This window comes from Sus scrofa, chromosome 10, assembly GCF_054392235.1.
Source record: "Sus scrofa isolate SSC_HxYL_T2T_F1_AM1 chromosome 10, Sscrofa_HxYL_maternal_Yorkshire_Landrace_v2.0, whole genome shotgun sequence".
Lineage (NCBI taxonomy): Eukaryota > Metazoa > Chordata > Mammalia > Artiodactyla > Suidae > Sus > Sus scrofa.
In genome coordinates this window covers 1,368,570-1,387,558 of record NC_139392.1, presented here as the reverse complement: position 1 = coordinate 1,387,558, position 18,989 = coordinate 1,368,570, and the positions used below count along the sequence as shown (strand labels likewise).

General features: G+C 35.8%; 1 protein-coding gene across 1 annotated transcript in view; it reads left to right on the top strand.

The window, feature by feature from the left end:
- The window catches only part of LOC146398751 (uncharacterized), a 40,216-nt gene extending 21,590 nt beyond the window's left edge, over positions 1–18,626 (top strand). The window contains exon 4 of the mRNA XM_084980967.1: positions 14,357–18,626. The gene's annotated coding sequence lies outside the window, so the exon portion shown is untranslated. The remainder of the gene's footprint in view (positions 1–14,356) is intronic.
- Positions 18,627–18,989: the final 363 nt, after the last annotated feature.

Sequence of the window (18,989 nt, the reverse complement as noted above, 5' to 3'; positions counted from 1 at the left end):
CCTACGCCAGAGCCACAGCAACGCAGGATCCGAGCTGCATCTGCAACCTACACCACAGCTCACAGCAACGCCGGATCCTTAACCCACTGAGCAAGGCCATGGATTGAACCCGCAACTTCATGGTTCCTAGTTGGATTCGTTAACCACTGAGCCACGATGGGAACTCCAGTGAATTGCTTTTTATTTGCTTTTTCAATCTTAAATCTCATGTTTGTATCTCCAAATCTTCATATTACAGTTTGCCTCTTGTCAGAATATGTCTCAGTTAATCAATACTTTATGAATATTTACTGTTGGATAAAAATAAATATTTTATAGGCACAAAGTAGTTTTATAAATATTTATATTAATGTTTTATATTAGTTTGAAAATAGATCGTTATTTATTTTATAAAATAAATATTTTATAGGCACAAAGTAGTTTTATAAATATTTATATTAATGTTTTATATTAGTTTGAAAATAGATCGTTATGGTATCACATACTCTAAATGATATTGAAGTTGAGATATTTGTTGAGATGGATTCTAACAAGTATATGTTAAATGAGAAGTTAGTTTCAAAAGACAAAAACCAGGTTATATTTGTAATACTTGAAATAGACAAATCTTTCTTATAAGCCAATAAGAAAACTCAGAAAGCTAAAAATAAAAGACACAACATGAAAAGGCAATTCACAAGTGAAAATTCAGTGAATAATATACAACTGAAACATGAATTTAAATAGGACATTTTGATTCTAAAAATCAAATACTGTTTTTAAACTTATAATGTTGCCCAATATTGAAACCCTGTTTGTAACACAGATCATTTACATTCTGAAAATCAATTACTATTTTTAGTATATAATATTGACAATGTATATTTTACAGTACGGGAAACATTCACAGAATGTTTCTAAGTGCTGAACCAATGCGATTTGTGATAAGTTCACTTAAGAAAAAAAAAAAAAAAAAGACTGAGGAAGGGCCCTGAGATGACACAGCCAGAAAGCTGGAGTTGAAAGGTGCGAAGAAACCCATGTAGGGGAGAGAGAATTCTCCACCCCTCAGAGTTTCTTTTGGCCATTCAAAGAATCAAATTGACGTAAGACAGATGACAGGAGAAAAAAATAAATGCACAAGAACCCCACCTACACAAGAATTTCAAAGGTGGAAAGATACACATGGCATCCTGAGCTGAGGGACAGACCAAATCGCCTGGGGATTCCCAGAACAGGAGGGAAATTCACGTGACTGTAAGAAGAACGGATGTTGGGTGATTAGGTGTTCACCACTCAGATAAAAATTACCCTTGGTAATGACTCTTCCTGTGGGGAAGACCCCCAGTATAAATATATTTCTAGGTAGCTTAGCGGAAGGCAGGGGTTTATCTTCAACCTGCAGGATCTTGCCTGCCATTAGCTCCAAATAGTCCTCAAGCAAAAGTGGTACATTGTGGGGAGACTCCTCCGGAGCCTCTTCACCTGTCACAGGCAAATAGGGTGACAATGCAAGCCGCGTGTGTTGGGGGAGAGCTTGGGCTTCTTCTAAGAATTACTAGAAGCATCACTCTGCATTAAAAAGAATGCAGTTGTCAGTAGCTGTCATTCTGACTGCCCACACTACCTGAAATGGTCAAAAGACAGAGATGAAGGCAACATCTTTTTGATACTTTTGGCACAACATTTGTGTTGAAAAGCTTCAAAGAGCTCAACCCATTGAACTGCCCTATTTTCCGGGCTATGCTATACCACTGATTGATTGTGTAGGATATACAGATAACAAACTTGATGCAGTTATTTTATTTTGTGAGATAACCAGGTAATCCATCTGTGGAGCCCTTTTTAAAAAGTGTAAGGATTTAAAAGGAAGAAGAAATTGGGGTCAGTCATGACATGTTATTGTGATGATTTACAGAATCTTTTCTCAATGAGATTTGACTTTCCACCCATTCACTTGGTCTGTGACTAGATCAGATTAGAAAATGATTCTCCAGTGAAATGATTCAAGTTACTTACCCTCTGACCTAGGGATTTTTACCTATACAATTGAGGAAAGGTTTTTTTTTTTTAGGTACCCCATCTGTTTCAGGCTTGAGTTCATTACGATTAATTAGGCCAGGACAGAATGTTTGCAGGTGAAAACACTCGGTTTACTGAGCCAGCCTGTTTTCCATTACAGTAAACAGGCCTACCTTGACTCCAAGCCTTAAGACTTGTTTCTTGTGGTCTGCCACTTCAGGAACTTACTCTGTTGAAATCAGGGAATGCATTCAAATAGTAGCATCTCTCATAATCAGTCCCTGCTTCCAGTGGGCAGATACTGCCAGACTTTTCAAAGGTATTTTCCCCACACACAGCTCAAACCACAATGCATTCTTTCCAGTGCCTTTCGTGGGGAGAGTGTTTTCTGTGAAATCCAAGGGAAAATGCTCTTTTTTTGGATGTTGAGCAATTTGCACACACATCAGGTGTCCTCCTATCCCCATAAGCTCTGTGACTCCTTCCTACCTATCACATGGAGTTAGGCTGTTTCAACCTCATGTAATACAAGCCATATTTGAATTCATGCTCCAGTTAAAAATCATCTTGATAGAACTGTTTCCCGCAATGAAGCTAACACCATGAATCCAGAATACCCTCTCTGTGTATGCAAGGAAGCCCACCTGGATGGGTTCAGCCTGATTCAGTGTTCTGTTCTTTCTTCCCTGATCTGGCATCCGGTATTGGGCTACATCATAACTTATTAAAATCATACCAGATATTTGGTGTGTATGATATACTCCAATGCAGACTTTGTACTTGGCATTGATCCCCCAATGAGATCTATTTAGATTGAAATCTAATTATAGGTTTTATAGCAATGATACATGCTAGAGGTAGGTCCTAAGGAAAGATGTTTATGAGGCAACTACCCAAGTGAAATCGTTAGAGTTAAAGGGCCATTAACTTCAGAATGGGAAGGAGAGATTCCTTATCCAGGAAAAGAGTTTCAAGGCAACTAGGATTCAAGGAGCATAGATTCATCAGAATCCCCCATATTGTCCCACTGCTATCCAAACACTAATTTGTTAATTATAGGGCTAGAAAGGATGTGAATTGTAATTAAGCAAACTGTAGCCTCATAATCTGTGTCTAATTTCCTGAAATATTTGTATTGTGTCTAAAAAGCGCTTTAAAAGAGAATGAATTTAGGGGAAATCATAGAAGCCCTCTCACTTTCTGATCATTGCTTGAAACAGAAATTTAAATTCATGACATTGTCCCTTGCTTTCTGTAATCACTCAAAAAGAACTAACTCAAAACAGTATTCTAATCATTTATGCCATATTATCTTATTGCACAAGTCACTTGTCTCTTACTGAGTGGATTTCAATAGCAGTCTTATTTCATTCGCCTTCAGATAGGCATTTGTAAAAGACCCTTGATGCTGCTCTCTACGTTCCTCAAAGGTCCCATTTTTCACTGCTGATTTTACTCCTGCCTTCAGATCTCTTCGTGTCGGATAACCAACCCCAGATTCCTAAATCTGTGGCTCTATTTTCATTCCTGAATAATGTGCTCAGTAAAACAGAAGACCCTCTATTTTAAGTGCCAGAGCCCACACCCTGGGGCAGTCTTCCTGTTGATTCTGAAAGTGTCGAGTTGGTTTTGCACTAACAGCTGCAATATGTTCAGCACTAGAGGGCAAGCAGCTCATCTTCCGATTTCTTTACAGGTGTGAGAAGAAGCAGACTTGCCTTTCTAAACAATTGCAAACAGGTTGAAGTGTAGGTCTTGTCTCATTTCAAAGTGTCCTTTTTACCTGATGAAACAGAGGCTCCCTATGACATAAGGTAGTTCAGCATCTTCATGTCCCCCTTTCCTACCAATAGACTGTAATTCTATGATGCATTAAGATCTTTCAGATGACTTTTAATGGATGGAGCAACATGCAAAAGGAATGAAGACAAATACCAGAAATAACCATCAGATCTGTGAAAACATACACCCTAGAGACAAAATTATATTCAGGAGATCAGAAACTGGGTCAAGAACTGAGCTTTGAGTCAGAATTCTTAAAGGATTGGGGCTAAAATGAGTTCGATTTTATATTCTGTAGCTGTCTACCTTTCCTGCAACTAGAGAAAAATTTTCTGATTATAAAATTACACATCTCAACTTTTGAATATTTGAAAATTACAAAATTCACATAAAAGTAAAATCATATACAATCAAATAATGAAGAACAAGACTGGACCTATTTTTCTTGTTCCCTGGCTTAAATTATATTTGTAAGCATTTTCCCTTAATGTAACAATCATTATAAATTTTAGCATATACATGTGTTTGCATCAGAATGTTGTAGAATGCCTCTTACCTGTTTAATACCTTTATGGAGTTAGTGGAATGATGCACCGTTACTTGTTAATCCATATCACCACTTCAGATGTTCAGGTTCTTGCTGACTTAACCATGTTCAATTGTGATCAATTTTGATGTAAAAATATGTTTCAATTACCATTCCAATTGCTAATTATTATCAAAGACCTCTTCCACCCAGAAAAAGGTTACATGGAGTTCCCTTGTGTAGTGGGTAAAGGTTCTGGCATTGTCACTGCGGTGCCTTGGGTTGCTGCTGTGGCATGGGTTTCATCTCTAGCTTGGGAACCTTCATGTGGTGCAGGCAATGACCAAAAAAAGTTATAATTATTTACACTTTCATACTCTGACTACAACCTAGGATAGAATAATTCCACTGCAAATTTTATATCCAAGAGGAACTCATAAATGTATACCAGAAAACATCAACAAGAAAACTCATAGAAGTGTTTTGCTTAAGAACAAAAAATAAGAACAATCAAATGTTCTTTAATTTGTGAGTGTATAATAAATCCTTACAAAGGAATATTACAAATCAGGGAAATGAAGAAACCTTACTTGCAGACACAAAGCAATATGCAGTTCTGAGTGTAAAAAATATGTATCGTCTTTTGAGACGGGCTACCGATGAGAAATAGCACACTCAAAGCAGAATAATTCCAGGCAGATGTACTTAATGAAGGGGGGGGTGGGGAGTGGGTAAACTAATGAGAGAAAGTGGTACCTGGGATGTACCAGGCACTAGCGGCTACTTCTCTTGTGCACAGCCTCTGGCACTAGTATTCAATACCCACTGGAAGCCTCTGTCTCAAAATCTAGTGATAAATTTCAGCTTCCTTTTTAATTACATAAAATGGAAACTTAGAATAACTAGCCTAAGTCCCTTTACTTTGATTTAAAGAAACATGTTTTAGGAGGTACGCTACAAAAATTGTAGAGACAGCTTTGGAAAGAAGTAATGATTTCCACACAGAATGTTGTGTTTTGAATTTTTAAAATATTTCTTATATTTTTTTCTGAGAAAATAAGAATTATTTTACAGATATGGAACATGAAGGTTTGAGAAGAATAGCTGAGCTGCATATGTTCCATACAATAAGCAGAGAAATTTGAATTCAGGGCTCTTTTCATTATGACATCAATATTCACATTGTATAACAACACCAGCAAAATTTTTTAAAAAATCTCACACAGTATGATAACGGACTTCTGATATTCCTGAAATATTTTAATATACCATTTTGATAAATGCACTTAGATTCAGAGGTGACCACATTCATTTATTTTCATGCTGTAAGGATGTCTTTATCATTCATGTGTACAAAATAATTCATTGCTTTTGTAAACCACCAACAAAAATTAAGAAATTCAAAGAGAGGCCATGAAATCAAACCCATTATTATATGTTTCCATGTAACCATACTACCTGTACAGTTAAATAGCTTCAATTCCTGTGAGAAAATTGGATTTGTATAATAAATATAGCATGTGCTTACTCAAGATAGTATCCTTTATACTTCATTGTTCCATGCATTTTTCTTTTTTTAAAAAAAAAAAATCTTTGAGGACATGTAGTCAAGCTGAAGACCACTGGAGGAAACAGGAAATGCATCGGTCAATATATGGCAATTAAATTAAGTTCCTCAGCATAGTTGCCAATATTTACCCACTCTCAATCTCAGCCTATAGATTTACATTTTCTGGATATACACATAACTCACAATTCAGTATCTGCGATATTACTTCTCAGACTGCTCTCCCAGGTTTGTTGTGCACAGTACTGCAGTTTCTGGGATAATGATACAAATTACTTTCAATTAGCCAATGAGCTCTTAGAATATTTTGCCACCAAGAATCTACTTCTTTGGATTTAATTAGATTCCTCTTTGTTTAATCAGCTAAATGAACTAAAAGACATTTTCTCTACTTTCCTACAAAAAAAAAGTACTCAGTTTATGGTATAGCCACTATGGAGAACAGTTTGGAGATACCTTAGAAATCTATACATAGAACTTCCATATGACCCCACAATCCCACTCTTGGGCATCTATCCTGACAAAACTCTACTTAAAAGAGACACATGCCCCCGCATGTTCATTGCAGCACTATTCACAATAGCCAGGACATGGAAACAACCCAAATGTCTATCAAAGATGATTGGATTAGGAAGACGTGGTATATATACACAATGGAATACTACTCAGCCATAAAAAAGAAGGACATCATGCCATTTGCAGCAACATGGATGGAACTAGAGACTCTCATCCTGAGTGAAATGAGCCAGAAAGACAAAGGCAAATACCATATGATATCACTTATAACTGGAATCTGATATCCAGCACAAATGAACATCTCCTCAGAAAAGAAAATCATGGACTTGGAGAAAAGACTTGTGGCTGCCTGATGGGAGGGGAGGGAGTGGGAGGGATCGGGAGCTTGGGCTAATCAGACACAACTTAGAATAGATTTACAAGGAGATCCTGCTGAATAGCATTGAGAACTTTGTCTAGAACTTTTTTCTGTGCTGTAGGGCAGGACCTCACTGCTTATGCATTCTAAAGATAATAGTTTACTTATACTAACCCCGAACTCCCAGTCCATCCCACTTGCTATACCTTCCCCCAGACAAGCACAGGTCTGTTCTTCATGTCCATGAGTCTGTTTCTGTTTTGTAGATAGGATCACTTGTGCCATAATTTATCCACTGTTTTTTCTTTCCTCACTGGATTGAGGATCCAGTGGTGCCTTGAGCTGTAGTATAGGTTGCAGACATGGCTCGGATCCTGAGTTGCTGTGGCTGTGGTGTGGGTATACCTGTAGATCCCGTCCAACTCCTAGCCTGGGAACTTCCATGGGCTGTGGTTGTGGCCCAAAGAAGCACACACACACACACACAAATTCCCTTATGACTTGAATTGGTCTCTTAAGGAATTCTTCTTTCCATCCATATCTGCTTAATATTTTGTCAAATCTTCTAATGTTTCAAATTTTACTTTCACATTTAAGATAAAATTCAGTTTACTCTGCATATGGTGTGTGAAAGAGGTTAGTTTTTTCGCATGTAGAAAATCAGTTTCCCCTCCATTGTTATTGAATAATTCATCTTTTCTCTGTTTATCTGTAACTTAAGCTTATTCACAGATAATGTATTTATGAGCTCTCTCTATTCTGTGCTGTGTTACATTTGTAATTCTTAACTAATAATATATCTTTCTGGCCACAGCCTTATTAAAATGTGTGGCTATCTAATAGCTTGTTCACAATCATATTTTTATTCACTTTTGGATTTTTACCAGATATATCTTAGAAATAAATTTTGATGCTCTACCCAAAAGATGCTATAATTTTGATTGAGGTCACTTTGAATTGATGATCTAGCTGCAAAAGATTTGACATCTTAGTATTATTGCCTGCTAAACTTTTAACATTGTTTCTCTTTTCCATTTATTGAGCCTCCTTTGATGTACTTTAACATGTAATTTATAATTTTTGTATAAAATCTTTGTATGTATTTTATGATAATTACTGCTAGATTTTCTTTCTTTGGTACTCTCCTGAAATTTGTTTGGAAGTTAGATTAATGTGTTCTACAATGGAAGCAATTTAACCACTTAGTTAAAGCTGATGACAGTTATCCAGTAATGACAGTGATGGACTTAAGTAATATTAGTAGAGAGAAACCCATTTTCTTTTTCACAATTTACTTCCATATCCCAGTCTTATTGTCTCAGAATTGTCTTCACAAACTTTGACCACTACATTTTTCATATTTATTAACAACATATGGAATGATGACATAAGAAAATGCCAGAATATTTGTGTATGTGTGTATAATTCATATATAATTAGTAGAAAATATATGTGAAACTTATAAAATTTAGTTAAATATCCATATGACATTAATAATTCAAAAAATATATGAAGAGAACAATGTGCATAACACTGGAAAACTTACCGTAGACCATAAACTAGTGCTGAAAACTACTGGTTTTATAAAGACTTTATGTTTTATAATGATAAGCCTCATTATTTCTTTTAGTTAGTGAAGCTCCCAGAAGAGAATACTTCAGTGATTTTCATTGTTGTGGTGCCGCAGTCAAACAGACTGAAGGTATCAAGAGCTTCAGGGTGATCGGTGAACATTTACTGAAATATCTTAACTCTAAAAGGTTTGCTCCCACCATAGTTTAAAAGAGTTTTAAAACAGAGCATATTATATAAAACGTATTACCTGACTAAATACAATACAAGTTTATATATACATTTTAAAAGACAGTGTGTTATGCTGGGAGTAGGGGAATATCCAGAAAAGGGTTCACAGTAACAGTACTGACAACACCATTGTGACTGTCCTCTTGATTACTTAGTACATCTACTGTTCAATGAGTTTTACACCTATATACCATGTGAAAACGGCTTATACTATAACCACAGCTTGTATCATAATGTGCATACAATACAGATTGTGTCTTTTGCCTACATATCATGTATTGTTATAATCATAGCAATGTAATTATGAATATATCATGATAAAAATATGGGGATATATGGCATATACATGTTGCAGCTATAATATATTTTCTAATAATAGTTATTAATCCCCATCAATATTATTAACCAGATTTGAAATATAATCTTTGTTTGTTTTGGGGGTGTTTTGTTTGTTTTGCATTTTCGGGCCACATGTGTGGCATATGGAAGATCCCAAGCTGGGTGTCTCATGTGAGCTGCAGTTGCTGGCTTATGCCATAACCATACCAACACAGGAACTGAACTTCATCTGTGACCTACACCACAGTTCACAGCTAAGTCGAGTAGCCCACTGAGAGAGGCCAGGGATTGAACAGGCCAGAGATCGAACCTACATCCTCATGGACACTAGTCAGATTTGCTGCCACTGAGCCACAAGGGGAACTCCGAAATGTAATCTTTGTTAACTCTAATAACATTTACTCTTTTCATAAAGACATTATAACTCTCAAGACATCTAACACGTATCGAAATTTATTTTTCCTTCATTTAACATGAGAGATGAGTTATAATTCATATATCAACATTAATGCTACATTGTGCTGTAAAATTTTATTGTAATTTTTGTGCAGAATATATCATGTTTTAATTTGTCCTTACATTCAAGACTTTTAAAGTATCCCACTTACTTTCATGTAATTTTTTAAATGCAAATTATTTAAATAACTTTAAAAAAATTAATTTTCTGATATAAACCTTGATTGATATATTTCACATTGACATTATTCTCTGGAAAAAAAATGTGAAAAATTGACATGGCTGTTCAGAAATAACTGTGTTTTCAATATTTATACTTTTACTTAACTTGAAGGAATATGTTATACATCTGGCATTTTAAGTTGAGACTTTTGGTCATACTGTATAGTTTTGAGTCAGTGAAATATGAATTTCCAGTTCACTTGTGGATTATTAGGACTAACATTTTAACCTCTAAAATTTGCTAAGGAATTACGTTCCGTGATCAGAAAGATATTTTATGTTTCAAAGATTTAATCATCTATCCTGAACTTATTTTTATTCATAGTAACTAGGCAAAGTCTAAATGTTCTTTTCATGAGCTGTCCATCATTTGCATTACATGAATAGATAAATAAATATAAATCTGGAAGAATGTAAAAAATCAATTAACCAAACAAATCATGTGTAGATTTCAAAGGATGTAAATTCCAACTGCTAAAAATGCATTCAGCCAAAAATTGTGGCAGTTTGCCTACATAATAATTACTTTATTTTTATTTAATATAGATTATTTTATTGTGACCTTTTAATATGAGTCAATCTGAGTGTCAACAGAGCTAAACAGAAGAATTTTGTTCTTAATACTTCATTTCTTAAAAGGGGAAAGTATAAGATTTTCTTAGATAATTGTGTATACCAATGAATAGCTCACACTTCTCAAATATTAGAAGAAAAATCACTTTAAAATAAGTAGGTATAAATGGAATATTGTGTGTTTTTATTCTTAAGTACAACAATTAAAAATAAACTTCATGGCGTTCCCTTTGTGGTTCACTGGGTTAAGAACCTGGCATAGTGCCGATGAGGAGGGGCGTTCAATACCTTCCTCACTCAGTGGGTTTAGACCACATGTTTCCATGAGTGGTGGTGTAAGTCACAGATGTGACTTGGATCTGACATTGCTGTGGCTGTGGTGTGGGCTGGCAGCTGCAGCTCTGATTCAACCCTTAATGCCAGGAACTTCCATATGCCACAGGCACAGCCCTAAAAAAGAAGGAAAACAAGAAAGGAATAAACTTCATCAAACACTATAAATTTTAAACTATATAGTACAAATAGAATGGTCACTAATAAAAAAGGTAGAATTTTGGCTATTTGAATTTGTATTAGTGAAATTAATTTTTAGCCATATATGAAAAGCCAATGGCTAACATCATTCTCAGTGGTGAAAACCTGAAAGTATTTCCATTAAATTCAGGAATAAGACAAGAGTGTCCAATTCTCACTGCTTTTATTCAATGAAGTATTGAAATTCCTAGCCACAGCAGTCAGAAAAGAAAAAGAAATACATGGATCAAAATTGGAAAAGAAGTGAAACAGTCGCTGTTTGCAGATGACATGATACTATACATAGAGAATCCCAATGATGCTACCAGAAAACTGCTAGGACTGACTCATCAATGACTTCAGTAAAGTTGCAGGATACCAAATTAATACACAGAAATTTCTTGCATTCCTATGTAGTAACAAAACATCAGAGAAATTAAGGACACAATCCCATTAATTATCATATCAAAAGTATTAAAATAAGTAGGAATAAACCTACCTAAAGAGGCAAAAGATCTGTACTCTGAAAAGTATGAAATGTGGGTAAAAGAAATTGGCGACAGCACAAACATATGGACATGTATCCCATGCTCTTGGATTGAAAGTGTTAATATTGTCAAAATGACTATACTACCCAAGGTAATCTACAAATTCAGTGAAATCTCCTATCACATTACCAATGGCATTTTTCATAGAACTAAAACCAAAAAATTTTGAGTTGGTGTGAAAACACAAGAGATCCTGAGTAGCCAAATCAGTCTTGAAAAAGAAAAGCAGAAAGTGAGGAATCAGGCCCCCTGGCTCCAGACTATACTACAAAGCCACAATAATCAATACAGTATGGAACTGACACAAAACCAAACCTAGATCAGTGGAACAGGCTATAAAGCCCAATCATGAACCCACTCACTTTTGGTCAACTAATCTATAACAAAATAAGGCAAGAATCTACAGTGGAGAAGACAGTCTCTCCAGTAAGTGATGCTGGGAAAAGTAGACAGCTGCCTGTAAAAGAATGATTCTCTAACACCATACACAAAAATAAACTGATGAAAGTGATGACAGTGAGCATCCTTGTCTTGTTCCATATTTTAGCGGGAAGGCTTTCAGCTTTTCTCCATTGAGTGTTACATTGACTGTGGGTTTGACCTCAATGATTTTGATTATGTTAAGATATGTTCCCTCTATACCCACTTGATTAAGAGTTTTTATCATGAATGGATGTTAGATTTTGTCAAATGCCTTTTCTGCTTCTACTGAGATGATCATGTGGTTTTTGACTTTTCATTCATTAATGTGGTGTATTATATTGATTGATTTGCATATGTTGAACCATCCTTGTGAACCTGTGATGAACCCTACTTGGTTCTGGTGTATGAGCTTTTTAATATGTTGCTGGATTCAGTTGGCTAAATTTTGTAGAGAATTTTTGTGTCTATATTCATTAAAGATACTGGCCTGTAACTTTCTTTTTTAGTAGTATCTTTGTCTGGTTTTGGTATGAGGTTGATGGTGGCTTCATGGAATGTCTTTGGGAGTATTCCTTCTTCAACCTTTTGGAAAATTTTAAGAAAGATGGGTATAAGTTCTTCTGTGTATGTTTGGTAGAATTCACCTGTAAAGCCATCTGGTCCTGGACTTTTGTTTGTAAGGAGTGTTTTTATTACATATTCAATTTCATTTCTAGTGATTGGTAAGTTCAGTTGATCTATTCTTGATTCCATTTTGGTGGGCTGTAATTCTCTAGAAAGTTGTCCATTTTTTCTAGGTTATCAAATTTGTTGACATAAAAATTGTTTATAGTATTCTCTTATTTTTTTTCTATTTCTGCAGTATCCATATATATTTCTCCTTTTTCACTTTTTATTTTGTTTATTCGAGTTCCTTCTCTTGGTGAATCTGGGCAGAGATTTATCAATTGTTTACCCTTTCAAGGAAACAGCTCATGGTTTTATTGACTTTTTTCTATTTTTTGATAGTAATATCCTCTTCTTGAATGGATCCTTTTATCATTATATATTGTCCTTCATCTTTTCTTATAGCCTTCATTTTAAAGTCTGTTTTGTCTGGCAAATATCAAATGCTACAGAGGGTGTGGAGAAAATGGTACCCTCCTTCACTGTTGGTGGGAATGTAAATTTGTACAACCAGTATGGAAGACGGTATGGAGGAGCTGCAAAAAACTAAATATAAAGCTACCATATGACCCAGCAGTTCCACTCCTGAGCACATATCTTGGACAAAACTTTCCTTGAAAAAGACACATGCACCCATACGTTCAATGAAGCACTATTCACAATAGCCAAGAGATGGAAACAGCTTAAATGTCCATCTCCAGATGAATGGATTAAGAAGGGTGGTGTATATATACACAATGGAATACTCCTCAGCCACAGAAAAGAACAAAATAATGCCCTTTGCGGCAACATCATATGGAACTAGAGACTCTCATACTAAGTAAATTAAGTCAGAAACAGAAAGACAAATACCATATGATATCACTTATATCTGGAATCTAATATTCAGCACAAACGAACCTATCTACAGAAAAGAAAGAAACTCATGGACTTGGAGGACAGACTTGTGGTTGCCAAGGGGAGGGGGAGAGCGTGGGATGGACTGGTAGTTTGGGGTTAATAGATGCCTGCTCTTGCCTTTGGAATGGATAAGCAATGAGATCTTGCTGTAGAGCACAGGTTGCTATACCTAGTCACATGTGATGCAACATGATGGAGGTTAATGTCAGAGAAAGGATGTGTGTCTATCTATCTAGATAAATATATATGACTGTCACTTTGCTGTGCAGCAGAAACTGATAGAACATTGTGAAGTATAGTAGAAAAAATAAAAGTCTTAAACTCAACACAGATTAAAGACCTAAATGTTAGACCAAATACCGTAAAAACATAGGCACAACATTCTCTGTCATAAATCTCAGCAATATCTTTTTTTTGGGGGGGGGGTGCACTCATGGCATTTGGAGGAGGTTCCTAGGCTAGGGGTCAAATTGGAGCTATGGCTGCCAGCCTACACCACAGCTACAGCAACACAGGATCTGAGCCACGTCTCCGACCAACACCACAGCTCATGACAGTGAAGGATCCTTAACCTCCTGAGCTAGGCCAGTGATCGTACCTCATGGATACTAGTCAGATTTGTTTCTGCTGAGCCATGATGGGAACTCTAGCAATATCATTTTGGATTCACCTCCTAGAGTAATTAAAAACAAAAATAAAACCTGATTTAACTTAAAAGCTTTTGCACAACAAAGGAAACTATAAAATATGAAAAGGCAACCCAGAAAATAGAAAATCTTTGCAGATGAAGGAAATGACAAGGGATTAATCTCCAAAATATACAAACATCTCATGCAGCTTTATTGTAAAATAAACAGGAGTTTATTTACTGATATACATTTTTTGAGCAATTCCGAATTTTTAATAGGGGAAAATGTTGGCAGAAGGATAAATTAGGAGTTGAGGATTACTCTTACATACTACTATGCAAAAAATAGGTAAATATCAAGGGCCTACTGTATAGCAGAGGGAAATCTCAATATTGTGTAACAAACGATTGGGAAAGAATCTGAAAAAGAATGTATATAGCTATGACTGATGCACTCTGCTGTACACTTGGAAGGAGCAAAACATTGTAAGTCAACTATACTATGATACAGTTTTTTCTTTTTTTTTTTTTTTAGGGCCTCACCTGCGCAAGTCTTCAGGCTAGGGGTTGAATTGGAGCTGTAACTGCTGGCCTATACCACAGCCACAGCAACACAGGATCTGAGCCATGTCTGCGACCTACACCAGAGCTCGGGGCAAACCATATCCTCAACCCACTGAATGAGGCCAGGGATCGAACCCACATTCGCATGGATCCTAGTTGGGTTTGTTAACTGCTGAGCTACAACAAGAATGCCCCAGTTTTCTTTAAATGAATTCTTAACCATTGTCCTTTGCAGAGGTTGGTATTTTTGAAATTAAAAATTTTGAATTGCTCAAAAAATGTATATCAATATATTTTTTAAGGTGAATATGTCTTTGCCTTTATACTATAATATTTTCTCAAACTTCTGGCTATTAAACTTTATAAATGAATAAATGAAGGTAAATCATATCTCAGCTCTGACCTCAAAACAGTTGTTTTGCCACCTAGCAATCTAACTGTAGCTCAGTCTGTGGAGGAGGTGATTTGAATGTGTAAGACCTTCTTGAGCCTTGACTTTTCGCTGTTTTCTTGGCTGATTATCTCCACCACGACTGAGTTCACTCTCATGCACTGTATGAATCAGCGCCTTGAGTAAGTACTTGTTTATCTTAACTCTCCTCACAGGTACTTTCTCAGCACTTAACTAAGAGGCTTCCGCACCCAGCTGACTTACAGAGGTTGTTAAGTGACCATGAATCTAATTAGTTGCCAGCAAAATTCCCCCAATACACTCTTGAGAATTTACTTCTCCATTGAAGCAATGGATTTGTGTTTCTGAATAGTACAGTATGCTCACAGTTCAATAAATTATTAATATGGACATCTCATTAATAAAAAGAATATTTTATATTTGAAACCTCATTTTAAAAAATGAGGGAAGTTTCCATGCTTATGTTTCTATATTATTTCATTTGAGCTTTGCAATGTTTGATGGAACAACTTTAATTTTCCTTTAATATAGTGATTAAACCAACCCAATTTTGATGGCTGAAACTAATTTCTACACATTATTCTTCTTTGTTGTTTTCTTAGGGTTTATGTGTTTATTTCACTCCCCATCAAAGAATAGTGTTTATTTTTTTTCTGTCATCATTTATCTTCAAGGTTCAGTGAAACGTCACCTGAGAGATTAATCCCACTGAGAACTCTAAGCTGAGTCCTCAAGTGGAGGTAACTCTTCCAGAGGCAAGAAAAATGAATAGACTGCTGAGCCTTATTTATTTGCCTGAATATTTTGAATTTTGTGGCTTACATGCCACTGCTATTAGTTATCCTGTATTATAACCAGCTGTGCACGTGCTTATTTGTTTTATGAAACCTCTGCCATATACAGTTGTTATTTAATACATTTTTCATCAACTCTACCTTAACCTTGACATTATCCTGTTTTTCTTGTTGCTCATCTCAATTCATCACAGCTCACAGTTCTCTTTGATACTAATATATCATGATTCATGGTGTGCAATAAATTTTCAGTTGCTTACACCAGCAACTGCCAGTGTATGTGATTTCAGATGTCTTTGATATGTTTTTGATCTATTTACTTAGCAATAAAACTATTCCAAATTCTAGGAGAATTGCTGGCCCTAATTTTACCAAATGACAGTAAGACTGCAGCCCATTGTTTTTTATATATATGTTTCTGTGGTCTGGGACCTTTGATGTTCTGTCCAGCCTTAGTGGAAGTGTGGTTCTTTTATTATATTTATCGTATATTATTTTAAATAAACAAAAATAGAAATATAATACTTACTTTCCCATACTCAAAAGGAGAGGAAATTAAGCTCTAAATCCTGGTAATGGAATAATTAAATAATATTTTGATGTGTTCAAATTCACCACTGAAATTAATATCTCTATTGGGAGAGATACTTTGAGACTATGCAGATATACTGTTTCTCCTTAAATATTTGTTCACACATTTTATCATTCATCATTGGCCTTGCCTACAGTGATTATTGTGGTATTCTCATGGTGATTTTCTATTTCCCACATTTCTTCTTCATTTGTTATTTTAAATTGTTTCCTAAGAAAGATCTGTCCTTTATTTAAATGGGATGGATTCGTGGATTTAGCTTTCTATTGTGTTTTTAAAGATATTGCATTTAGCGACTTAACAACAACATCCATTTATCATCTTACAGTTCCCATGTGTCAGAGTCTGGGCAGACTGTAGCTCAGCCAGTTGCCCTGCTCTAAGACCCACGAGGCAGAAACAGGTATACACAGCGCTGAATAATTTTCTAGAGTCACTTCCAAGTTCACTCATGTTGTTGGAAGGATTCATTTATGCGCAGTTGTGGGCCTGAAGTGTACTTGCTGGATTTCAGCCAGGCATCCTTCTCTGCATCTAGAAACCACCAGCTTCTGCAGACTGACAGTCCATTTCCAAGCCAGAAAGGATGGGCAGGCCATCTCATGCTTTGAATCTCTTCTCTACCTCCCTCTGCCTCCCTCTGTGCTGCATCTCTCTCACTGAGCCCTGATGGATAGAAATCTGCTGTTAAGGGCTCAAGTGATTAGATTGGGCCTATCTGGGGAACTGAGGATAATCCCCTTATTTTAAGTTTCATAACCTTAATTATATCTGCAAAGTTCTTTTTGCCAGGTAACATAAAGTGTTCCAGGCAACAGAGATTAAAGGAGCCACAGTCCTCCTACCACAGTTATTTATTTTATTCTTTGGTATATAAGCAAATGATTTTGTGCTGTGTTTTGTTACTCACATATTTGCAGCTTTGCTCATTAGAAGCTTTTTTCAGGTTGGTTCCTAGGTCCTTTATCATACCTCTCCTCCTTTTAAGCACTGTTTTATTTTGTGACACTACTGAATGCCCCCAAGCTCATCTAGTATTTTCCCTGCCCTGGCCGCTGTGGTGAGAAATTTCTATAAGGAGCCTATTCAGTTTCTTGTAATAATTTATAATGGAAAAGAATCTGTAAAGTGTGTGTGTGTATGTGTGTGTGCATGTGTGTGTATAAATTGAATCACTCTGCCATGTACCTGAAACGTTATAAATTAATTATACTTTATTAAAAAATAAAAGTTATAAAAAAAACAGATAAAACACAAAATGAGAGAATAAAATCCAATTATCTATGGATGTCAGACGACCAGGAGACCGAGAACACTGCAATTCACATTACGTGTAAACAGGTAAATAGACACGAATCCTTTAGAGTCTGCTCTGGAGTCTGCATCTGATTTATGACGAAAAGAGACCGTGATTCAGATCTAGATGCCAGTGTTCTCCTGTTACTACCTCCTGACTTCCTTAAAATCAGGATCATTCTTTGACGTCATGCCCTTGAATATGGCCTATCTCCTTTCCTCTCTCTTTTTTAAGAGTACTTCTTTAAATTTTAAATAAACTTTATTTGAGCATAGGTGATTTAAAATGTTATGTTAGTTTCAGGGGTACAGCAAAGTGAATCAGCCATGCATGTGCATGTACATCCACTCTCTTTCGGATTCTTTCTCCATATGGGCTATCACAGAGTATTGAAGACATTTCCCCAGGCTGCGTAGTAGGTCCCTGTTACTCATCGATTTTGAATATGTAGTAGTATGTCTATGCCAATCCCAACCTCCCAATCCCTTCCTCCATTTCTCCCCCCACAGTGTTTCCCCTTTAGTAACTATAAGTTTGGTTTTGAAGTCGCTGAGCCTGTTGTTTTGTGAATATGTTTTGTACCATTTTTATTAGATTCAATGTATAAGTGATAGCATGTTATCTGTCTTTCTCATTCTGACTTACTTCACTTGCGATGATAATCTCTAGACCCATCCATGGCGCTACAGATGGCATTACTGCATTCTTTTCTAGTGGGTGAGTAACATTCCGTTGTATATATGTACCACAACTTCTTCATCCATTCCTCTGTCGATGGACATTTGGGCTGCTTCCATGTCTTGGCCACTAAATAGTGTTGCAGTGAACTTTGAGGTGCGTGCCTACTCTGGTTTCTCTTCCGATCTTATAAATCTTTTCCTTTTCTCTTGGTTTTGTCTTTCTAGAACTTCTTGGAGCATCGTGTCTCTTCTCTTTCATATTTACATTTTTAAAAATGTCTATATTTTTTCCAAATCATTGACTCTTTATGACCTACAGATTCAATTAACTTAACTTTATCTGGCACTATATACATCTACTGGGTTTTTTTTTTAATGTTTATGTTTTATCGTTATTTATAAATCAGTATGGACAAAGACATAACAGCTTATGTGCTGAAAAACTTAATAAAATCATTTTTACCCTTATGACTATTTCTATTGTATACATATGTATAAATTCTGTTACTGCCATTTTAGCAATGGAGTCCCTTAAATGATAATTTGCTTTAATTTTTTCCAACATTCCTAATTTTAAAGTGTACCTTATAAGCTATACCCTGTGAGAATACTCCATATCAAAAGTTTGACATTTGAACTTTAATACAGAGTAATCTGGCTACTGGTTTAGACTTTACCAAATCCTGACTCCCATCTAGGTAAATGTTTGATAACTCACATTTTATGCACAAGAATCCTGAGAATGGCGATGTTAACTTTCCATAGGTTAAAGAATAAGTGGTAAAATTAGAATTCAAGTCCCCTGGTAATCTCTTCTCCTTACTCCCTC